The sequence below is a fragment of the Phyllobates terribilis genome, unplaced genomic scaffold (genome assembly GCF_046119375.1).
Source record: "Phyllobates terribilis strain yellow unplaced genomic scaffold, ASM4611937v1 Scaffold_241__1_contigs__length_2998254, whole genome shotgun sequence".
NCBI classification, from domain to species: Eukaryota; Metazoa; Chordata; class Amphibia; order Anura; family Dendrobatidae; genus Phyllobates; species Phyllobates terribilis.
Window position 1 is genome coordinate 172,860 of NW_027363001.1, and position 25,503 is coordinate 198,362.

The 25,503-nt window shown below is 49.7% G+C and overlaps 1 long non-coding RNA gene across 1 annotated transcript; it reads right to left on the bottom strand.

The window, feature by feature from the left end:
* Window positions 1-19,924: 19,924 nt before the first annotated feature.
* LOC141217369 (uncharacterized) lies at window positions 19,925-25,455 on the bottom strand. Its single transcript, XR_012286209.1, has 2 exons — window positions 25,328-25,455; window positions 19,925-20,422 (listed from the first exon to the last, which is right to left on the bottom strand). It is a non-coding gene; the product is annotated as an uncharacterized lncRNA (long non-coding RNA).
* Between the last annotated feature and the right edge of the window lie 48 nt (window positions 25,456-25,503).

Below are 25,503 nucleotides of genomic sequence, written 5' to 3' on the forward strand. Positions count from 1 at the left end.
GGAGGAAGGTCACGATCAAAGAACAATCAAAGAACCCAGAACCAAGATGGCTTTGTATTAAATATGAAATTTAAAGTGTCACTAAAATGTGAATCCTCCACCCTCACCCAATAAGTGATTCCCCTATCTCTTGGTTCCCCAGTCTCCCGTTTCCCAGTAGGGGCAGCACCTAGTGCCTACTAGCCCCCTCTGGTGGGAGAAGTGTGGTGTTGGATGTGGAGGTAGGGTCCTGACCATCGCACTGTTCTTACCTCAGAGGAGGAACACTACACCCCATTAAAGAGGTGCAGCATCCCTGTGGCGGTCGAGCCCTCAGGGGCGCCACATTCCCCCCTGGTGAAACACAGCACGTCCGCGGGCTGCAAAAGAGCAATACCTGGTACAGTTTTTTTTTTTTTTATATATATGAACAATAAACTATCTTCCCTTTATGGGAGGCACTTCTTCTTAAACGTTTCGAACAGCATATAATATAAAAGTACAAAGGTATAAAAATATAAAAGTACAAGAATCATCCAGAGACATTTATGCACAGACAGACGGGTTAAAGTGCAGGGACTTAAAGGCAGTTCAGAAGCACGAGGGACCTGTCCCAAACCCCCAACGTAGGCCCTGGGGTGGCTGCAGGGCATGAAGATCCCGAGTTGGACCTCCAGGAGAGCCACTCCAGACAGGTTTTTCTTCTGAGGTCTGAGGTAGAAATAGCCACGGTTTTACATAAAACCAATATAAGGAGCACCTAAAGAGATGCAAACTATTTACAGGGTATGAGTCTGTCTGCTGCAAGTCCGCAGGGCCAAATGTCTCTAGAAACCGGGAATGTAAATTAAAACATAAACACAACCATTACAACTTTAAACAAGTTACAGCCGCCGGGGCTGCTTAATTCTCGGGTCCCCTCCGGGGAAAAGGCTCATTCCTCCTGACGGAGGCTCACCGGTCCTCTAAGGCCGAGCGCGAGGGGGCATCGCTCCCGAACACCTTGTGGACATCCAGGGCGTACCACCCCCGCACCCCGTGGTGGCGGGTGTACGTGACTATGTCACCCGGGACGAGGTTCCGGCCAGGGTGTCCCTTTTTCAGCCGCGGCTCGACGTCCCGCCGGCTGACAAAGACGTCGTGCTCATGCTGGGAACTCCGAATGAATCCCCACCCCGCCTCATGGTGGAAGCGGACAACTTGCCCTTCCACACGGGGGCTTGGATGGGTCTTCTCCTCCTGGCGGGCCCGGGACTTTGCAGCCTTGGCGCGCACCTCGAGGCGCTCGCAGCGAATCTCCCTCTGGCGCTGCTCCCGGCTGAGTTGAAGGATCTGCTGACGGCACAGCTCGCTCCTCCTGCGCGCTTCAGCCTGGGTCTCCCGGGGGAAGCCCATCAGGTCCCCCCCCGGTTGTCCCAGGCCCACTCCTCAGCCGCCGGCCAGGTGACTGTTGGTGCGGGTAGCGGTGTCAGCAGGGGTTGCAGCGGGTCCTCTGCAAGTGCGGACCGGTCCGGGTTGGGGTCGGTGGATACCCCAGCAGCCTCAGGTATTTCCGAATCAGGAGTTGGACGGCAGTGCAGGTCTCCGCCTATAGCAGAAGCTTGCAGCTCCGGGGCAAAGACCTGCTCCCAGGGGACCGCGCCAAGCAGGAGATACTCGGCCATGAGGTCCAGTACAGGCACGGTAGGTTCAGCAGCCGGGGCAGGTGAAGCACACTCACCTGCCTCTGGGCCGCTCACGACCTTTGTCACCGCTTCTCCCTGAGCTTCGGCTCCTTGATGGCGGGTTCGTATGCGCAGCAGCATTTCTTCCTGCCACGCAGCAGACGCCGCCTTCTGGGCCTCATCCAGTCTCTGTGCAAGACCCGGGGCTTACTGGTGGAGAAATTCAATATCTCCCGCTGTAAGTATTGTGCCGCTTCGCTCCCTGCCGGGGGAAGGACCTGGGCCAGGTTAGGAAGGTTCCGTTTGTTGCGCTCCAGCAGCGTCCATGTCCGCTCCTGAAGGCCGCCAAACCTCAACTGCAATAACCGCACCTTGTTGTTTTTTTTCTTTTTCCTCCTCTTTTGGGGCGGCTCCAGGGCGGTATGCTGACAGCCACGCCTTCGTTTGGCCCATCCATTTTGACGGGCATTACCCCGCGGACAGTTTCTGATGGAAGGGGCAGTCCACACTTTTGGCGCCATGTGGGAGCCTGGCCCATGATAGGAGGTGTTAGAAGACCGTCTTTCCAATAGACTATGGCATCTGTTCTTCTTGGGCGGGCGCCATTTTAAGTGGAAATGACAGTCTAAGGTGTAAGGCACACAGTACCCGGTAGCAATGGGTAATTCCTTCCTTTGCTGCGGGCACGCGATCCTGCTGACTACGCCAGTTGAGTGACGCTGTAAGCCCTACCCTGGGAGATGGGGGTCCTGTGTTGTAGATGGGGTGCAGCCGTGGCCTGGACCCGCTCCGTGCCCAGGGCCGTCACATTAAAAAGGATGGTATGGGCTTATCCGGGTTGAGTGGCTGATCTCGACTACGCCACCTGTGGCACCTGGTGAAGGCCACCAGCGCCGCTACAGTCCGCTGAGGCAGGGTGTTATTGTAGCCATTGTTGTTACTACTCCCCACAGGTGGAGCAGGGCCTCAGGGCAGAGGGACAGGATGGAGGGGGTTGTAGTCTAGGAGGTCTGGTACTGCGTAGTGCGGTGTAATGCAGAATAAAGAGTCCGGAGGCCATAGGGGTTAACTTCCAGGGTTTTTATTCACGGTGGAGATTGCAGTTGGAAGGCTTCTCCCTGCTCCTCGCAGAGTTCTGCGGTCACCAGAGACGGGGGGGGGGGGGTCCGACAACCTCCAAGTAAGTCCAGTGTTCAATCAGGACTCAGCACCAGAGTGTTCCTAGACTTCAGACCAGGTCCTTACCTGTCTGTGTGTGTGTAGATAGGCCGGGTCTCCCTCTGAACTTCACTCAGAAAAAGGGTACGGGTGGCAGCTCCGCTCCTTCCGTTACCCGATGGGGTCCTCAGGGCCTACCGGACTTCCCTGACCAGGACGTACAGTGGCAAGGTCAGGTGTCGGGGGCCGGTACCCCTCTTGCAGCCGGAATCCCTCTGAATAAATCAGGTTGGCGAGGATAGGTGGCGTATACCGCTCCGTCTGCATCCCCCTGTGATCCATTTGCGATGGAGCTACACTCCTAAGCTCCGGGCCTTCTTGGTCATGGTCCTTGACCGGGCTGAGACATTCATTATCTGCAACCTGCCCCTTGACCCAAAGTCAGGGTACGAGGGCCGTGCCTCCATCCTCTGCAGGTCCACACAGGATCCACGCTCAGGGAGGAAGGTCACGATCAAAGAACGATCAATGAACCCAGAACCAAGATGGCTTTGTATTAAATATGAAATTTAAAGTGTCACTAAACTGTGAATCCTCCACCCTCACCCACTAATTGGTTCCCCTATCTCTTGGTTCCCCAGTCTCCCGATTTCCAGTAGGGGCAGCACCTAGTGCCTACTAGCCCCCTCTGGTGGGAGAAGTGTGGTGTTGGATGTGGAGGTAGAATCCTGACCATCGCACTGTTGTTACCTCAGAGGAGGAACACTACACCCCATTAAAGAGGTGCAGCATCCCTGTGGCGGTCGAACCCTCAGGGGCGCCACACATACATATATAGTGAAGTCCATATTACGTATAGAGCTTCACTTATAAAGACAACCTTTGTCCATTTGCCGAAATATCAACATCGTGGATGAAATCCCCTGATAAGAAACTGAGCTAACTTTAGGCTATGTTCACATGTTGCGTTTTTGCAGCATTTATGAATTTTCTGCTGCGTTTTACAGTACCAGCAAAGTCTGAGATTTCAGAAATCTCATGCACACTTTGTTTTTTTTTTCCTGACTGTTTTGTCAAAGAGCTGCGTTTTTGCAAACAGCAGCATGTCACTTCTTTTAGCGTTTTTCACCCATAGAAAGCAAAGGGTAGCGCAAAATTGCAGCAAAAACGCAGGTATCAAGTTTTGCTGTGTTTTTGGTGCAAAAACCTGAGGAAATTGAATCATGTTTCTTTTTATGCACTAAACTTTATCAGCATGCACAAGAAACAAATGTACCCTGACAAAAACGCAGAAAAAAACTCAGCAAAACCTGCTTTTTCTCTACTGCCAAGAGAGCAGGTTTTGGCAGCGGAAAAAAAATTAGCAAACACAATGTGTGAATATAGCCTTACGGGTTGTAACCTGTGAAGATTGTGCAAAGCGCATCTCTCTACACTCCACTGTGTTAGCACTCAGAACGTCAGCTGGCTGTGAAGAACAGACTGGCCTGCCGAGAATCTGATCAAAAGTATGGATGTGTGAATGAGGTCTTAGGCTGATGGGAGGGGATCAGTGAGATATGGAGACAGTCACCACCTCCAATAGTATATGATCTCCCATCAGCCTAAGGCCTCAATCACACATGCACTATTTGCATACGAGTGCTATCCATCGTCTTCAAGGATAGCACTCGTACCTGTGATAGTCTATGGGGCCATTCACATGTCTGTGATTTTAGAGACATGCCCGATTTTGATCCAAGGGTCAGATTACACTTGGCCATGCAAGGTCAATGGGTTTGTGAAAAAAAAACGGACTGCACTCTGACATCTCAGTGCAGTCGATTTTTATGGTCTGTAAGAATGAAGAAGGTGGAGAATTGCTTTATTTTTTTATTTCTCCAGATGCGAGAACAACGGATGACACTCAGGTCACACTCTGATTAAAGTCTGATCAGAATAATTGGCCATTTTTCTTGTATGTGGAAAAATCAGAAGTGTGAATGAGTCCTAAGGTTGTTTTTAATTAGTAGTGGATCCTACCTGCCCTTTAAATTTGGTTAGACAAAAAAGGGGGTGGGGTGGAAAAGCGCAGTGCTTGTGTGAACCTGTATGGAAGTGGAATATACGTGCAGATACAGTGGTCTGCTCACCTGAGTGGGTTGTGCAGACCGCACATCCCAGGTTAAACAGCTACTGGCGCTGATAGCGCTGCCACGATGCCTTCAGTGTCTCCTCTGGATTAGCAGATGGAGCTTCCAATCATGTGATTCCGGGTGGGGTCACATGGGTGATGACATCATCGCAGGTCCTACAGGTCCTGCAGCTGAAATTGTATCCAGTTCTCTGCAGCCTCCAGCCACAACTCCCAAGGGAAAAGTGAACAGTGTGCAAATTGAAGTGGTCAGTGGGGCGCTAGAAACTGGAAAAGGATAAAACAAACCTCTTTATTGAAGTATTAATGCCCACAACACGTTTCTGCAGCGGTCTGCTGCCTTCATCAGGTGGAGTTATGGGAAAATGGCAGAAACAGGCACTTTTTGGCACTGACTACTTCAATTTGCACACTTTAAATTTGGTTAGTCCTATGAAAGAATGGTACATCTTGTTTTTCTTGATGGGCTCCCATGAATTGGCCAATTTATGCACCAAGTACCTTCATTTTCCATATCTCTACGCTTACAGAGGCGACTGTATTCTTTATTATGCAGTGATAGCAGCAGCGCCTGTTCACACTTAATTTATTCTGTCTGGAGGCGATATACATACATAAACACAGAGGGGTTGTCCAAGTTTGGGCTGAAAGTCTACAATCGCTCTATATGACTACGGTCATCTGAATCCTCACATCATACGCTGTCAGGATTCTTCAATGACAGTGGCAAGAGCAGCCGGTCACGTACAAGTATGTGTTTTGCATATCTGTGGTCACGTGTCGATTAAACGTGCATTCAGTTCCCTTGTATTGATCGAGGACGAACACGTCTAGTCAGAATGTGACTGGAAGCATGCAAATTGTTAGAACCCTCCTGTTTGTTTGTTTTTTCCTTCCTGTGTATAGCGGTCATGTGACCATTTGCCTTTATATTACAGCTCCGCCCTTTTGGCTCTGTTGGACTTCAGTGTTGTTTGACTGCTTCTCTAGCCAGGTGCTTCTGTGCCTATCTGGCAGCTCGCTTGGTCCTTCTGGGACCTCTAGTACCCTTTTGTCAGTTTGTATTTTTGTGTTCTGCAACTACTCTGTTTAGGAGGTGTCCCATTTTTGTCCCAGTCCTTAGTTCTTTTAGGGACCCCTCTCCTTTATGCTATAGGTCTCCGTTCAGACTAGCTGAAGACTAAGGCGGGTCTGTTCACTCGGAACAGGCAGCCCGCTACATCGTAGGGATTCAGCTTAGTCTTATTGTAGGGACAGCCTTCCCCTATCTTTCCTTAGTTCATGTTGCAGATCATAACACAAATCACATACTTGTGGTGGCATGACCGCCTGCACGCGATGTGTGCGCTCTGAGGATTCAGAAGTCTGCAGTCATAGAGTGATTGCAGACTTTCATCTCAAGCCTGGACAACCCTTTAAAGGGGTTGTCCACTACTTTGACATTGATGCCCTGTCCTTAGGATAGGGCATCAATGTATGATCGGCTGGGGTCCCACACGTGGCATCGCTGCCGATCAGCTGTTATCACAGCTGATCACAGGCCGGAAGTCCTTGCCTGTGGTGCCTGGCCGTCAAGTTGTAGTGGCGGCCGCTTGTAACTGTATATCCGCCTCCTATTCAATTGAATGGGAGGCGGATGTGCAGTTACGAGCGGCGGCCACTACAGATGGACGGCCAAGCACCGCAGATAAGGACTTGTGGCCGCTGCCGCCGGCATGATAACAGCTGATTGATGGGGATGGGGCGTCCGGGACCCCGGCCGATCATACATTGATGCCCTATCCTATGGATAGAGCATCAATGTCAAAGTAGTGGATAACTTTTTTAAGAGTACATTCCCACTTTCAGGATTTGTTGCGGTTTTCACGCTGCAGAATTTTTGTACTTATTATGTAAATTACTGGACACGCATTTTTACACATGCGGATCTTCCTCAACTAAGCAAGTCTATGAGGAAAGTCTACATGCGAACCCACAAGAGAAATCGACATGCTCGGGGTCTGAAGGACACGCCGCATCTCAGTTTCCGCTGGTGATCCGCTGGTGCACAGAGATGCATAGTGGACAGAAAAGAACATCCACTATGCTGTAACATCTGGCTGTTGCGGGTTTGACGCTGCATAAATATGCAGCGTCAAAACCGCAGCAAATCTTGAACGTGGGAACGTACCCTTAGGCTATGTGCCCATGATCCGGAGCCCCTGCGGGTTTGACGCTGCGTGTTTATGCAGCGTCAAAGGAAAGTCTGCAGGTGAAAAAAAAATGGTAGCTATTCCGCAGCATTGGGGCCGCAGGCTGGTATGCATTGTGCGCACATACAGTGTGGCTAGCTGCAGCAATACTAGTGATTAGTGATGGTCTGGGGTCAGATGTACTCACTCTGACAGCCGTGTCCTTTGCTCTGCTGTGCACTCTGCAGCCTGTCCATTCCTCCTTCAGTTAATCCTTCATTAGGAGTGCATGATCTGCAATGCAGATAAATGTGTGTAAAGAAGTCATTTAAACAATTTATTAATAGGCTTCCATTGTCACAGGTGTCCTAATGTTTAGCTCAACCCTCTGGTCCCAGGTTCAGGATCTCTGTGGTGACTGACAGACACAAGACAGTGGCTTGGTGTGAGGGGCTTCCTGACTTTTTATTTGTTTGCAGCCCTCCTCCCCAGTTACCCTAGATAGTTGGCAGAATTCCAAACACGACCCCTCCCCCCTGCCTTAACACCCGCACATCCAAAACAGGACACAAAGTAAAAGAAATTCATTTACATTTCACACTTACAGTACAGAGTGCTGCAGTGAGCCAGAGACTTACCCTGCAGCCAGGCCGGCTCCTCTGCAGCCAGTCAGAGACTTACCCTGCAGCCCTGCCGGCTCCCTCTGCAGCCAGTCAGAGACTTACCCTGCAGCCCTGCCGGCTCCCTCTGCAGCCAGTCAGAGACTTACCCTGCAGCCAGGCCGGCTCCCTCTGCAGCCAGTCAGAGACTTACCCTGCAGCCAGGCCGGCTCCCTCTGAAGCCAGTCAGAGACTTACCCTGCAGCCCTGCCGGCTCCCTCTGCAGCCAGTCAGAGACTTACCCTGCAGCCCTGCCGGCTCCCTCTGCAGCCAGTCAGAGACTTACCCTGCAGCCAGGCCGGCTCCTCTGCAGCCAGTCAGAGACTTACCCTGCAGCCCTGCCGGCTCCCTCTGCAGCCAGTCAGAGACTTACCCTGCAGCCCTGCCGGCTCCCTCTGCAGCCAGCCAGAGACTTACCCTGCAGCCAGGCCGGCTCCTCTGCAGCCAGTCAGAGACTTACCCTGCAGCCCTGCCGGCTCCCTCTGCAGCCAGTCAGAGACTTACCCTGCAGCCCTGCCGGCTCCCTCTGCAGCCAGTCAGAGACTTACCCTGCAGCCAGGCCGGCTCCCTCTGCAGCCAGTCAGAGACTTACCCTGCAGCCAGGCCGGCTCCCTCTGAAGCCAGTCAGAGACTTACCCTGCAGCCCTGCCGGCTCCCTCTGCAGCCAGTCAGAGACTTACCCTGCAGCCCTGCCGGCTCCCTCTGCAGCCAGTCAGAGACTTACCCTGCAGCCAGGCCGGCTCCTCTGCAGCCAGTCAGAGACTTACCCTGCAGCCAGGCCAGCTCCTCTGCAGCCAGCCAGAGACTTACCCTGCAGCCAGGCCAGCTCCTCTGCAGCCAGTCAGAGACTTACCCTGCAGCCAGGCCGGCTCCCTGAGCAGCCAGTCAGAGACTTATTCTGCAGCCAGGCCGGCTCCTCTGCAGCCAGTCAGAGACTTACCCTGCAGCCAGGCTGGCTCCCTCTGCAGCCAGTCAGAGACTTACCCTGCAGTCAGGCCGGCTCCCTCTGCAGCCAGTCAGAGACTTACCCTGCAGCCAGGCCGGCTCCTCTGCAGCCAGTCAGAGACTTACCCTGCAGCCAGTCAGAGACTTACCCTGCAGCCAGGCCGGCTCCCTCTGCAGCCAGTCAGAGACTTACCCTGCAGCCCTGCCGGCTCCCTCTGCAGCCAGTCAGAGACTTACCCAGCAGCCAGGCCGGCTCCTCTGCAGCCAGTCAGAGACTTACCCTGCAGCCCTGCCGACTCCCTCTGCAGCCAGTCAGAGACTTACCCTGCAGCCAGGCCGGCTCCCTCTGCAGACAGTCAGAGACTTACCCTGCAGCCAGGCCGGCTCCTCTGCAGCCAGTCAGAGACTTACCCTGCAGCCAGGCCGGCTCCTCTGCAGCCAGTCAGAGACTTACCCTGCAGCCAGGCCGGCTCCCTGTGCAGCCAGTCAAAGACTTACCCTGCAGCCAGGCCGGCTCCTCTTTAGCCAGTCAGAGACTTACCATGCAGCCAGGCCGGCTCCTCTGCAGCCAGTCAGAGACTTACCCTGCAGCCAGGCCGGCTCCTCTGCAGCCAGTCAGAGACTTACACTGCAGCCAGGCCGGCTCCCTGAGCAGCCAGTCAGAGACTTACTCTGCAGCCAGGCCGGCTCCCTCTGCAGCCAGTCAGAGACTTACCCTGCAGCCAGGCCGGCTCCTCTGCAGCCAGTCAGAGACTTACCCTGCAGCCAGTCAGAGACTTACCCTGCAGCCAGGCCGGCTCCCTCTGCAGCCAGTCAGAGACTTACCCTGCAGCCAGGCCGGCTCCCTCTGCAGCCAGTCAGAGACTTACCCTGCAGCCAGGCCGGCTCCTCTGCAGCCAGTCAGAGACTTACCCTGCAGCCAGTCAGAGACTTACCCTGCAGCCAGGCCGGCTCCCTCTGCAGCCAGTCAGAGACTTACCCTGCAGCCCTGCCGGCTCCCTCTGCAGCCAGTCAGAGACTTACCCTGCAGCCAGGCCGGCTCCTCTGCAGCCAGTCAGAGACTTACCCTGCAGTCAGGCCGGCTCCCTCTGCAGACAGTCAGAGACTTACCCTGCAGCCAGGCCGGCTCCTCTGCAGCCAGTCAGAGACTTACCCTGCAGCCAGGCCGGCTCCTCTGCAGCCAGTCAGAGACTTACCCTGCAGCCAGGCCGGCTCCCTGTGCAGCCAGTCAAAGACTTACCCTGCAGCCAGGCCAGATCCTCTGCAGCCAGTCAGAGACTTACCCTGCAGCCAGGCCGGCTCCTCTGCAGCCAGTCAGAGACTTACCCTGCAGCCAGGCCGGCTCCTCTGCAGCCAGTCAGAGACTTACACTGCAGCCAGGCCGGCTCCCTGAGCAGCCAGTCAGAGACTTACTCTGCAGCCAGGCCGGCTCCTCTGCAGCCAGTCAGAGACTTACCCTGCAGCCAGGCCGGCTCCCTCTGCAGCCAGTCAGAGACTTACCCTGCAGCCAGGCCGGCTCCTCTGCAGCCAGTCAGAGACTTACCCTGCAGCCAGTCAGAGACTTACCCTGCAGCCAGGCCGGCTCCCTCTGCAGCCAGTCAGAGACTTACCCTGCAGCCAGGCCGGCTCCCTCTGCAGCCAGTCAGAGACTTACCCTGCAGCCAGGCCGGCTCCTCTGCAGCCAGTCAGAGACTTACCCTGCAGCCAGTCAGAGACTTACCCTGCAGCCAGGCCGGCTCCCTCTGCAGCCAGTCAGAGACTTACCCTGCAGCCCTGCCGGCTCCCTCTGCAGCCAGTCAGAGACTTACCCAGCAGCCAGGCCGGCTCCTCTGCAGCCAGTCAGAGACTTATCCTGCAGCCCTGCCAGCTCCCTCTGCAGCCAGTCAGAGACTTACCCTGCAGCCAGGCCGGCTCCCTCTGCAGACAGTCAGAGACTTACCCTGCAGCCAGGCCGGCTCCTCTGCAGCCAGTCAGAGACTTACCCTGCAGCCAGGCCGGCTCCTCTGCAGCCAGTCAGAGACTTACCCTGCAGCCAGGCTGGCTCCCTGTGCAGCCAGTCAAAGACTTACCCTGCAGCCAGGCCGGCTCCTCTGCAGCCAGTCAGAGACTTACCCTGCAGCCAGGCCGGCTCCCTCGGCAGCCAGTCAGAGACTTACCCTGCAGCCAGGCCGGCTCCCTCTGCAGCCAGTCAGAGACTTACCCTGCAGCCAGGCCGGCTCCTCTGCAGCCAGTCAGAGACTTACCCTGCAGCCAGGCCGGCTCCTCTGCAGCCAGTCAGAGACTTACTCTGCAGCCAGGCCAGCTCCCTGTGCAGCCAGTCAGAGACTTACCCTGCAGCCAGGCCGGCTCCTCTGCAGCCAGTCAGAGACTTACCCTGCAGCCAGGCCGGCTCCTCTGCAGCCAGTCAGAGACTTACCCTGCAGCCAGGCCGGCTCCTCTGCAGCCAGTCAGAGACTTACCCTGCAGCCAGGCCGGCTCCTCTGCAGCCAGTCAGAGACTTACCCTGCAGCCAGGCCGACTCCCTCTGCAGCAAGTCAGAGACTTACCATGCAGCCAGGCCGGCTCCCTGTGCAGCCAGTCAGAGACTTACCCTGCAGCCAGGCCGGCTCCTCTGCAGCCAGTCAGAGACTTACCCTGCAGCCAGGCCGGCTCCTCTGCAGCCAGTCAGAGACTTACACTGCAGCCAGGCCGGCTCCCTGAGCAGCCAGTCAGAGACTTACTCTGCAGCCAGGCCGGCTCCTCTGCAGCCAGTCAGAGACTTACTCTGCAGCCAGTCAGAGACTTACCCTGCAGCCAGGCCGGCTCCCTCTGCAGCCAGTCAGAGACTTACCCTGCAGCCAGGCCGGCTCCTCTGCAGCCAGTCAGAGACTTACCCTGCAGCCAGGCCGGCTCCCTCTGCAGCCAGTCAGAGACTTACCCTGCAGCCAGGCCGGCTCCTCTGCAGCCAGTCAGAGACTTACCCTGCAGCCAGGCCGGCTCCCTCTGCAGCCAGTCAGAGACTTACCCTGCAGCCAGGCCGGCTCCTCTGCAGCCAGTCAGAGACTTACCCTGCAGCCAGGCCGGCTCCTCTGCAGCCAGTCAGAGACTTACACTGCAGCCAGGCCGGCTCCCTGAGCAGCCAGTCAGAGACTTACTCTGCAGCCAGGCCAACTCCCTCTGCAGCCAGTCAGAGACTTACCCTGCAGCCAGGCCGGCTCCTCTGCAGCCAGTCAGAGACTTACCCTGCAGCCAGGCCGGCTCCCTCTGCAGCCAGTCAGAGACTTACCCTGCAGCCAGGCCGGCTCCCTCTGCAGCCAGTCAGAGACTTACCCTGCAGCACGGCCGGCTCCTCTGCCTCCACTAGGCAGCTCTAATGATGGTCGCTCAGGCTGCTCAGCCTCAACTCCTCTCTGCTGTGCACGCAGCGTAGCCATCTAGAGGGGCGTGTCTATGGACAGGACATCCGACGCCGGGCCCCCTGATCATTCGGACCCCATAGCAGTTGCGTGGTCTGCCTCTATGGACGGTACGCCACTGCCTCTGAGTTTGTTTGTATGTTGTTAGTTTTTGTCTTAGGCTATGTGCCCACGATGCAGAAATGCTCAGGATTTTTTCCTGAGCGTTTCTGCATCTCCCTGGCAGAAAAAAACGCATGCGGATTGTACATGCGGATTGTACATGCGGATTGTACATGCAGATTGTACATGCAGATTGTACATGCGGATTGTACATGCGGATTGTACATGCGGATCGTACATGCGGATCGTACATACGGATTGTACATGCGGATTGTACATGTGGATTGTACATGCGGATTGTACATGTGGATTGTACATGTGGATTGTACATGTGGATTGTACATGCGCTTTTCCTGCCAGGGACATGCGGATGTGAAGCGTTCTTCACATGCATTTCCGCATGCGGGTTGACAAGCGCTTTCCAAGCGATTTTAGCATCACTTGGAAAGTGCTTGACAACTAGGTCACACTATATAAATCCATGCAAACGGCATGGATTTATATAGTGTGACCCGAGAGAATGGTTAAAAATAAAAAAATTAACCTATACTTACCTTCTGATGGCCCCTGCAGTCTTGCTGCGCTCCTGTGCTGGCTGCCGGCAGATCGCGGTACGCTGTACTGAAAGACCTGCCGTCACATGACTGTGACGTCACCGCAGGTCCTTCAGTCCTGCGCGATCTATCGGCAAGCACAGGGAAGGAGTCCGGGGGCCGTCGGAAGGTGAATATAATCTTTATTTTTTATTTTATTCTTTTTTTTACAGCTTTTAATGGTACCTGGGTGTGGAGGAGAGTCTCCTGTCCTCCACACCCGGGTACCATCCGCACATTAGAACGCGCCAATTACGCAAGTACAGATGGAGTCTTGCCGAATTGGCGCGTTCTAATGCAAGTCGATGGCGGGGAAAACGCAGCGCTTCCGCAAAATTAATGGACATGCTGCAGATTTTTGAGCGCAGCATAAACTCTGCGGAAAAATCCGCAGCATGGGCATTGAAAGTGCGGAATTGCATTGGAGACCATGGGGGAAGGTTTCCCAAGCGTTTACGCTGCGGAAATTCCGCAGCATAAACGCTTGAAAAACGCATCGTGGGCACACAACCTTACTGGATGACATATTATTGTACCCTTTTAATTGCACTAAGTAAAGGTTATATTTTAACTAAACTTTGATACCACTTTGCTTGGATTAATGTCTATAAGGACGTCCTCTGTACAGTAACTTCAATCTAGATGTCTCAGTACAGAGGTGACTAGATCGGAGTTGCAGCACTGAGGTCCATGATCTCTGTGCTCTGTACTGTGTATAAGGACGTCCTCTGTACAGTAACTTCAATCTAGATGTCTCAGTACAGAGGTGACTAGATCGGAGTTGCAGCACTGAGCTCCATGATCTCTGTGCACTGTACTGTGTATAAGGACGTCTTCTGTACAGTAACTTCAATCTAGATGTCTCAGTACAGAGGTGACTAGATGGGAGTTGCTGTACTGAGGTTCATGATCTCTGTGCACTGTACTGTGTATAAGGACGTCCTCTGTACAGTAACTTCAATCTAGATGTCTCAGTACAGAGGTGACTAGATCGGAGTTGCAGCACTGAGGTCCATGATCTCTGTGCACTGTACTGTGTATAAGGACGTCCTCTGTACAGTAACTACAATCTAGATGTCTCAGTACAGAGGTGACTAGATCGGAGTTGCTGCACTGAGGTCCATGATCTCTGTGCACTGTACTGTGTATAAGGACGTCCTCTGTACAGTAACTTCAGTTTAGATGTCTCAGTACAGATGTGACTAGATCGGAGTTGCTGTACTGAGGTCCATGATCTCTGTGCACTGTACTGTGTATAAGGACGTCTTCTGTACAGTAACTTCAATCTAGATGTCTCAGTACAGAGGTGACTAGATCAGAGTTGCTGCAGTAAGGATCATGATTTCTGTGTACTGTACTGTGTATAAGGACGTCCTCTGCACGGTAACTTCAATCTAGATGTCTCAGTACAGAGGTGACTAGATCGGAGTTGCTGCACTGAGGTCCATGATCTCTGTGCACTGTACTGTGTATATGGACGTCCTCTGTACAGTAACTTCAGTCTAGTTGTCTCAGTACAGAGGTGACTAGATGGGAGTTGCAGCACTGAGGTCCATGATTTCTGTGCAGCGTACTGTGTATAAGGACGTCCTCTGTACAGTAACTTCAGTCTAGATGTCTCAGTACAGAGGTGACTAGATCGGAGTTGCAGCACTGAGGTCCATGATTTCTGTGCACCGTACTGTGTATAAGGACGTCCTCTGTACAGTAACTTCAATCTAGATGTCTCAGTACAGAGGTGACTAGATCGGAGTTGCAGCACTGAGGTCCATGATCTCTGTGCACTGTACTGTGTATAAGGACGTCCTCTGTACAGTAACTACAATCTAGATGTCTCAGTACAGAGGTGACTAGATCGGAGTTGCTGCACTGAGGTCCATGATCTCTGTGCACTGTACTGTGCATAAGGACGTCCTCTGTACAGTAACTTCAGTTTAGATGTCTCAGTACAGATGTGACTAGATCGGAGTTGCTGTACTGAGGTCCATGATCTCTGTGCACTGTACTGTGCATAAGGACGTCCTCTGTACAGTAACTTCAGTTTAGATGTCTCAGTACAGATGTGACTAGATCGGAGTTGCTGCACTGAGGTCCATGATCTCTGTGCACTGTACTGTGTATATGGACGTCCTCTGTACAGTAACTTCAGTCTAGTTGTCTCAGTACAGAGGTGACTAGATCGGAGTTGCAGCACTGAGGTCCATGATTTCTGTGCACCGTACTGTGTATAAGGACGTCCTCTGTACGGTAACTTCAATCTAGATGTCTCAGTACAGAGGTGACTAGATCGGAGTTGCAGCACTGAGGTCCATGATCTCTGTGCACTGTACTGTGTATAAGGACGTCCTCTGTACAGTAACTTCAATCTAGATGTCTCAGTACAGAGGTGAGTAGATCAGAGTTGCTGCACTGAGGTCCATGATCTCTGTGCACTGTACTGTGTATAAGGACGTCCTCTGTACAGTAACTTCAATCTAGATGTCTCAGTACAGAGGTGACTAGATCGGAGTTGCAGCACTGAGGTCCATGATCTCTGTGCACTGTACTGTGTATAAGGACGTCCCCTGTACAGTAACTACAATCTAGATGTCTCAGTACAGATGTGACTAGATCGGAGTTGCAGCACTGAGGTCCATGATCTCTGTGCACTTTACTGTGTATAAGGACGTCCTCTGTACAGTAACTACAATCTAGATGTCTCAGTACAGAGGTGACTAGATCGGAGTTGCAGCACTGAGGTCCATGATCTCTGTGCACTGTACTGTGTATAAGGACGTCCTCTGTACAGTAACTTCAATCTAGATGTCTCAGTACAGAGGTGACTAGATGGGAGTTGCTGTAGTGAGATTCATAGTTTGTGTGCACTGTACTGTGTATAAGGACGTCCTCTGTACAGTAACTACAATCTAGATGTCTCAGTACAGAGGTGACTAGATGGGAGTTGCTGTAGTGAGATTCATAGTTTGTGTGCACTGTACTGTGTATAAGGACGTCCTCTGTACAGTAACTTCAGTCTAGATGTCTCAGTACAGAGGTGACTAGATGGGAGTTGCTGCACTGAGGTCCATGATCTCTGTGCACTGTACTGTGTATATGGACGTCCTCTGTACAGTAACTTCAGTCTAGTTGTCTCAGTACAGAGGTGACTAGATGGGAGTTGCAGCACTGAGGTCCATGATTTCTGTGCAGCGTACTGTGTATAAGGACGTCCTCTGTACAGTAACTTCAGTCTAGATGTCTCAGTACAGAGGTGACTAGATCGGAGTTGCAGCACTGAGGTCCATGATTTCTGTGCACCGTACTGTGTATAAGGACGTCCTCTGTACAGTAACTTCAATCTAGATGTCTCAGTACAGAGGTGACTAGATCGGAGTTGCAGCACTGAGGTCCATGATCTCTGTGCACTGTACTGTGTATAAGGACGTCCTCTGTACAGTAACTACAATCTAGATGTCTCAGTACAGAGGTGACTAGATCGGAGTTGCTGCACTGAGGTCCATGATCTCTGTGCACTGTACTGTGTATAAGGACGTCCTCTGTACAGTAACTTCAATCTAGATGTCTCAGTACAGAGGTGACTAGATCAGAGTTGCTGCACTGAGGTCCATGATCTCTGTGCACTGTACTGTGCATAAGGACGTCCTCTGTACAGTAACTTCAGTTTAGATGTCTCAGTACAGAGGTGACTAGATCGGAGTTGCAGCACTGAGGTCCATGATCTCTGTGCACTGTACTGTGTATAAGGACGTCCTCTGTACAGTAACTACAATCTAGATGTCTCAGTACAGAGGTGACTAGATCGGAGTTGCAGCACTGAGGTCCATGATCTCTGTGCACTGTACTGTGTATAAGGACGTCCTCTGTACAGTAACTTCAATCTAGATGTCTCAGTACAGAGGTGACTAGATCAGAGTTGCTGCACTGAGGTCCATGATCTCTGTGCACTGTACTGTGCATAAGGACGTCCTCTGTACAGTAACTTCAGTTTAGATGTCTCAGTACAGATGTGACTAGATCGGAGTTGCTGTACTGAGGTCCATGATCTCTGTGCACTGTACTGTGCATAAGGACGTCCTCTGTACAGTAACTTCAGTTTAGATGTCTCAGTACAGATGTGACTAGATCGGAGTTGCTGCACTGAGGTCCATGATCTCTGTGCACTGTACTGTGTATATGGACGTCCTCTGTACAGTAACTTCAGTCTAGTTGTCTCAGTACAGAGGTGACTAGATCGGAGTTGCAGCACTGAGGTCCATGATTTCTGTGCACCGTACTGTGTATAAGGACGTCCTCTGTACGGTAACTTCAATCTAGATGTCTCAGTACAGAGGTGACTAGATCGGAGTTGCAGCACTGAGGTCCATGATCTCTGTGCACTGTACTGTGTATAAGGACGTCCTCTGTACAGTAACTACAATCTAGATGTCTCAGTACAGAGGTGACTAGATCGGAGTTGCTGCACTGAGGTCCATGATTTCTGTGCACCGTACTGTGTATAAGGACGTCCTCTGTACAGTAACTTCAATCTAGATGTCTCAGTACAGAGGTGAGTAGATCAGAGTTGCTGCACTGAGGTCCATGATCTCTGTGCACTGTACTGTGTATAAGGACGTCCTCTGTACAGTAACTTCAATCTAGATGTCTCAGTACAGAGGTGACTAGATCGGAGTTGCAGCACTGAGGTCCATGATCTCTGTGCACTGTACTGTGTATAAGGACGTCCCCTGTACAGTAACTACAATCTAGATGTCTCAGTACAGATGTGACTAGATCGGAGTTGCAGCACTGAGGTCCATGATCTCTGTGCACTTTACTGTGTATAAGGACGTCCTCTGTACAGTAACTACAATCTAGATGTCTCAGTACAGAGGTGACTAGATCGGAGTTGCAGCACTGAGGTCCATGATCTTTGTGCACTGTACTGTGTATAAGGACGTCCTCTGTACAGTAACTTCAATCTAGATGTCTCAGTACAGAGGTGACTAGATGGGAGTTGCTGTAGTGAGATTCATAGTTTGTGTGCACTGTACTGTGTATAAGGACGTCCTCTGTACAGTAACTACAATCTAGATGTCTCAGTACAGAGGTGACTAGATGGGAGTTGCTGTAGTGAGATTCATAGTTTGTGTGCACTGTACTGTGTATAAGGACGTCCTCTGTACAGTAACTTCAGTCTAAATGTCTCAGTACAGAGGTGACTAGATTGGAGCTGCTGTAGTGAGATTCATAGTTTGTGTGCACTGTACTGTGTATAAGGACGTCCTCTGCACAGTAACTTCAGTCTAGATGTCTCAGTACAGAGGTGACTAGATGGGAGTTGCTGCACTGAGGTCCATGATCTCTGTGCACTGTACTGTGTATAAGGACGCCCCTTGTACAGCAACTCCATGCTAGCCGTCTCACTACAGAGGTGACTAGCTTGGAGTTGCTGTATGGAGGCTCGTGATGTCTGTGCACTGTAAGGAATATAAGTATGTTCTCTATACAGTAACTCCATTCTGTCTCACTACAGAGATGACTAGAACTGAGTTGCTGCAGTGAGGTCCATGATTTCTGGGCACAGTAGTACAGCTTGCCTAACGGACGTATCTAAATAATAATGATTGTGCCTGCGCACAGAAGCATTTTTTGGGGGGCTTGCACCAAGATCCCTTGGAAATGAGCAGTAAACATTATTCTGCATTAATTTATTGATCAAATTGGGGTAAATAAACAGCAAAACAGCTATGTTAGGCATGTGTGAGAAGCACATGATCACTCATGTCTACGGATGGGATTGGCTAGACTATTATTATAACCACGTGCACTCTGCCTAAAGGATAGTAACTCTGCAAAGGGATTCTGTCATAAAGACAAAAAAAGACGGCTCCAATGTAGTGCAGGCACTCGGTGCACCCTTGTTGTGCCGAACAGCTCAGTGCACTTTACCACATACTTGCTTTTCTCTAGTCCAGGTGTATGAGCCTTAATGGGGTATAATTGTCCGCACCTAGAAAAATAAATAATTTGAGTGGGGTGAGGGGGGTTGTGCTTCATTCTTAGCAAGACAAAGTGCCATTTTCAGGGACACCATATTTCTTTTCTACAACCCCTGGCAAAAATTATGGAGTCACCGGGCTCGGAGGATGTTCATTCAGTTGTTTAATGTTGTTGAAAAAAAGCAGATCACAGACATGGCACAAAACTAAAGTCATTTCAAATGGCAACTTTATGGCTTTAAGAAACACAAAAAGAAATCAAGATTAAAAATGTGGTACCACATCCTGATCCTCATCTTCTAGTCCTGTTCCCATCCTGGTCCCCTGCGGACATTCGCTGCTGGCCTGTGATTGACCCACAGTTGGCATTGGTAGAGCTGAGCAAAGAGCTTGTCTGTGCACGGCGCCTGCAATATGTTCCACTGAAAAAGTGCTGACGTGCCACAATCCTCAAGGTGTACGGTGCCTGCGGCCTGCATGAAGCAGCCCCTGTGGCCAAATGTTTGAGACCCCCGCTCGAGTCTATAAAGCTACAGCTGCCAATCAAAATACAGGGTGCCATGATACACTGAGGGGCTGCCATTGGTTTGATTAGTTATTCTGTGATGACAGAGTCTCTTTACCCCCTGAGTGATTTCAGACCAATCACCTATTCTGTGGAGAAGTGATAAAGATTTACAAGACAGTGACTTGAAGGGTCAACGTGATATTTGACATTTTTTCTCAACATTTTATTTCAGTTCTATTTTCAAGCAGATCAGGGGGTGTTCATATCCTGAGACGACCATAAGCTGCCCCCAAAAAACTCACTGTCTTCACCGAGGGGTGCGCAGTTCAGGCATAAGAAAGGTATACTCAGTCTATAATATGGATATCCATGGAAAACGGAGGGCTTGTAGTGATCGATGGGTTATTGTATTGTGGGGTGTCTAGGTTCTGCTTGAAAGTATAAGGACATTCACAAATGAAAAAGATATAATACAAGGTTTACTTAAATCTTGCAAATGAGAAAACAGGTGTACTGGTGTGATAATTCTAATAATCCAGGTGCATCTCACTAAATTAGAATATCATCAAAAAGTTAATTTATTTCAGTTCTTCAATACAGAAAGTGAAACTCATATAGAGTCATTACAGACAGAGTGATCTATTTCAAGTGTTTATTTCTGTTAATGTTGATGATTATGGCTTACAGCCAATGAAAACACAACAGTCATTATCTCAATAAATTAGAATAATTTACAAAAAACACCTGCAAAGTCTTCCTAAGCATTTAACAAGGTCCTTTAGTCTGTTTCAGTAGGCTCCACAATCATGGGGAAGACTGCTGACTTGACAGATGTCCAGAAGGCAGTCACTGACACACTCCACAAGGTCTCAGAGTCTGGAGGAAGAGTGGAGAGCCCACAATCCAAGCTGCTTGAGGTCTAGTGTGAAGTTTCCACAATCGGTGATGGTTTGGGGAGCCATGTCATCTGCTGGTGTAGGTCCACTGTGTTTTATCAAGACCAAACTCAGCGCAGCCGTCTACCAGGACATTTTACAGCACTTCATGCTTCCCTCTGCCGACAAGCTTTTTGGAGATGGAAATGTCATTCTCCAGCAGGACTTGGCCCCTGTCCACACTGCCAAAAGTACCAATACCTGGTTTAAAAACAACAGTATCACTGTGCTTGGTTGGTAGCAAACTCGCCTGACCTTAACCCCATAGAGAATCTATTATAGAGAATCTATGGGGTATTGTCAAGAGGAAGATGAGAGACATCAGACCCAACAATGATGACGAGCTGAAGGCTGCTATCAAAGCCATTTAAAAGTGTACTCAATAGTACAACTAGGACAAAAATTAACTACACATATCAATAAAAGCACCATATGAGGGATGGATAATAAGGGTGGTAGGTAGTACAGACAGACTTGCCCTAAGCAGCCCTAGTGGAGTATCTCTCCCTCCCTAACATCGGAGTGTTTTCACCCTAGTAGTGCAGATTGGTGTCCCCGCTCCTCGGAGGCTGTCCCTTGCTTATCCCTATGTATCCCTAAGCACACACACAAACAATAAACATATTGACCAGCAGTATATACTAGTCATGCCATAATTGACATGCTAAACATCAAAAAATCACACAACATTTATGTCAGTGGAAAAAACAATAAATACACAGAGGAATGGATCCCATAAATAATTTGTCAACAAATAAGGACCACCCTCCCTAAATTTTTGCTCATATAGGTAGATAGATAAGAGCAGCAATCACCCACTTATACAAATGAGTACCATTACATGACAGAAATACTGGTCAAAACACCAAAAAGGAGAAATGGACTTATCTGATCTCTAGTCCATCTGAGGTCACGGTAGATGCCTTGGGCGATGTTTCTTTTAAATCCCTCAATAGGTAACTGTCCAGGACAAATCACAGAGGTTCTACAATGTTTCAAAGTATGGTTCCAAACACACCAGACATCCGCTTTTCCAATCCCTCAAAGAAATATATAGCCATCAGCAAAGAACAAAAGTCCCAACGCGTTTCACCCCCTCCTCGATATGGGGCTCATCAGGGGACAGGGAAATGTTAGAGGAGAGAGACCATAATAGGTGCACCCAGGATAAGTGCTTCCATTCCTATATTTCTTTGAGCGATTGGAAAAGCGGATGCCTGGTGTGTTTGGAACCATACTTTGAAACATTGTGGAACCTCTGTGATTTGTCCTGGACAGTTACCTATTGAGGGATTTAAAGGAAACATCGCCCAAGGCATCTACCGTGACCTCAGATGGACTAGAGATCAGATAAGTCCATTTCTCTTTTTTGGTGTTTTGAACAGTATTTCTGTCATGTAATGGTACTCATTTGTATAAGTGGGTGATTGCTGCTCTTATCTATCTACCTACAGTACAGACCAAAAGTTTGGACACACCTTCTCATTTAAAGATTTTTCTGTATTTTCATGACTATGAAAATTGTACATTCACACTGAAGGCATCAAAACTATGAATTAACACATGTGGAATTATATACTTAACAAAAAAAGTGTGAAACAACTGAAAATATGTCTTATATTCTAGGTTCTTCAAAGTAGCCACCTTTTGCTTTGATGACTGCTTTGCACACTCTTGGCATTCTCTTGATGAGCTTCAAGAGGTAGTCACCAGAAATGGTTTTCACTTCACAGGTGTACCCTGTCAGGTTTAATAAGTGGGATTTCTTGCCTTATAAATGGGGTTGGGACCATCAGTTGTGTTGTGCAGTAGTCTGGTGGATACACAGCTGATAGTCCTACTGAATAGACTGTTAGCTGCTTTTTTCTTGCCATAATACAAATTCTAAGTAAAGAAAAACGAGTGGCCATCATTACTTTAAGAAATGAAGGTCAGTCAGTCCGAAAAATTGGGAAAACTTTGAAAGTGTCCCCAAGTGCAGTTGCAAAAACCATCAAGCGCTACAAAGAAACTGGCTCACATGAGGACCACCCCAGGAAAGGAAGACCAAGAGTCACCTCTGCTTCTGAGGATAAGTTTATCCGAGTCACCAGCCTCAGAAATCGCAGGTTAACAGCAGCTCAGATTAGAGACCAGGTCAATGCTACACAGAGTTCTAGCAGCAGACACATCTCTTCAACAACTGTTAAGAGGAGACTTTGTGCAGTAGACCTTCATGGTAAAATAGCTGCTAGGAAACCACTGCTAAGGACAGGCAACAAGCAGAAGAGACTTGTTTGGGCTAAAGAACACAAGGAATGGACATTAGACCAGTGGAAATCTGTGCTTCGGTCTGATGAGTCAAATTTGAGATCTTTGGTTCCAACCACCGAGTCTTTGTGCAACGCAGAAAAGGTGAACGGATGGACTCTACATGCCTGGTTCCCACCGTGAAGCATGGAGGAGGAGGTGTGATGGTGCTTTGCTGGTGACACTGTTGGGGATTTATTCAAAATTGAAGGCATACTGAACCAGCATGGCTACCACAGCATCTTGCAGCGGCATGCTATTCCATCCGGTTTGCGTTTAGTTGGACCATCATTTATTTTTCAAAAGGACAATGACCCCCAACACACCTCCAGGCTGTGTAAGGGCTATTTGACCAGGAAGGAGAGTGATGGGGTGCTACGCCAGATGACCTGGCCTCCACAGTCACCAGACCTGAACCCAATCGAGATGGTTTGGGGTGAGCTGGACCGCAGAGTGAAGGCAAAAGGGCCAACAAGTGCTAAGCATCTCTGGGAACTCCTTCAAGATTGTTTGAGGACCATTTCCGGTGACTACCTCTTGAAGCTCATCAAGAGAATGCCAAGACTGTGCAAAGCAGTCATCAAAGCAAAAGGTGGCTACTTTGAAGAACCTAGAATATAAGACATATTTTCAGTTGTTTCACACTTTTTTGTTAAGTATATAATTCCACATGTGTTAATTCATAGTTTTGATGCCTTCAGTGTGAATGTACAATTTTCATAGTCATGAAAAATACAGAAAAATCTTTAAATGAGAAGATGTGTCCAAACTTTTGGTCTGTACTGTATATGAGCAAAATTTAGGGGGGTGGTCCTTATTTGTTGACAAATTATTTATGGGATCCATTCCTCTGTGTATTTATTGTTGGGTTCAGGTCTGGTGACTGTGGAGGCCAGGTCATCTGGAGTAGCACCCCATCACTCTCCCTCCTGGTCAAATAGCCCTTACACAGCCTGGAGGTGTGTTTGGGGTCATTGTCCTTTTGAAAAATAAATGATGGTCCAACTAAACGCAAATCGGATGGAATAGCATGCCGCTGCAAGATGCTGTGGTAGCCATGCTGGTTCAGTATGCCTTCAATTTTGAATAAATCCCCAACAGTGTCACCAGCAAAGCACCCCCACACCATCACACCTCCTCCTCCATGCTTCACGGTGGGAACCAGGCATGTAGAGTCCATCCGTTCACCTTTTCTGCGTTGCACAAAGACACGGTGGTTGGAACCAAAGATCTCAAATTTGAACTCATCAGACCAAAGCACAGATTTCCACTGGTCTAATGTCCATTCCTTGTGTTCTTTAGCCCAAACAAGTCTCTTCTGCTTGTTGCCTGTCCTTAGCAGTGGTTTCCTAGCAGCTATTTTACCATGAAGGTCTACTGCACAAAGTCTCCTCTTAACAGTTGTTGAAGAGATGTGTCTGCTGCTAGAACTCTGTGTAGCATTGACCTGGTCTCTAATCTGAGCTGCTGTTAACCTGCGATTTCTGAGGCTGGTGACTCGGATAAACTTATCCTCAGAAGCAGAGGTGACTCTTGGTCTTCCTTTCCTGGGGTGGTCCTCATGTGAGCCAGTTTCTTTGTAGCGCTTGATGGTTTTTGCAACTGCACTTGGGGACACTTTCAAAGTTTTCCCAATTTTTCGGACTGACTGACCTTCATTTCTTAAAGTAATGATGGCCACTCGTTTTTCTTTACTTAGCTGCTTTTTTCTTGCCATAATACAAATTCTAACAGTCTATTCAGTAGGACTATCAGCTGTGTATCCACCAGACTTCTGCACAACACAACTGATGGTCCCAACCCCATTTATAAGGCAAGAAATCCCACTTATTAAACCTGACAGGGCACACCTGTGAAGTGAAAACCATTTCCGGTGACTACCTCTTGAAGCTCATCAAGAGAATTCCAAGAGTGTGCAAAGCAGTCATCAAAGGAAAAGGTGGCTACTTTGAAGAACCTAGAATATAAGACATATTTTCAGTTGTTTCACACTTTTTTGTTAAGTATATAATTCCACATGTGTTAATTCATAGTTTTGATGCCTTCAGTGTGAATGTACAATTTTCATAGTCATGAAAATACAGAAAAATCTTTAAATGAGAAGGTGTGTCAAAAAAATTGGTCTGTACTGTAGGTAGATAGATAAGAGCAGCAATCACCCACTTATACAAATGAGTACCATTACATGACAGAAATACTGTTCAAAACACCAAAAAAGAGAAATGGACTTATCTGATCTCTAGTCCATCTGAGGTCACGGTAGATGCCTTGGGCGATGTTTCCTTTAAATCCCTCAATAGGTAACTGTCCAGGACAAATCACAGAGGTTCCACAATGTTTCAAAGTATGGTTCCAAACACACCAGGCATCCGCTTTTCCAATCCCTCTTTTCGCCGCACTTCCGCAGAATAATTGGTAATGCTGTGGATTTTTCCGCAATGATAATCCGCAGCGGAAATTTCCGCATGTGCTGTGCACATGCGGATTATCATTGGGGAACATGGCAAACCTTCTACCAAGCATTTTTAAGCGTTTCTGCAGCGGAATTGCCGCTGCGGAAACGCTTAAAAAACGAATAGTGGGCACACAGCCTAAAAAAAATGATTATAATTAATATTGTGCCAAATTAATTTCACGTGAACTATCACATGATCTATCACAGGGGATCATGTGACATGTCACATGATACATCAGGTGTGTGTGTGTCCTGGGCCCTTGCCACTCTTAATCCACTCCTGGCCCCCTCACACCACCCACACAGCCCCCTGGATGCCCCTCACACCACCCCCCCTTTATGCCAGCACAGCATTTATTCACATGGTCAGTTCTCCCCGCCTCAGTCCTCACAGCACAACGCTGAACACGAGCTCCTCATCACCAGTCCTCCTGTCCCGGCACAATGTGCGCACTGCTGCAGCTGAAGGTGGAATAGTGTCCACTGGACTGAGAAGGCCCCGCCCCTTCCGGTGACGTCATGATTCCATGAAATCACT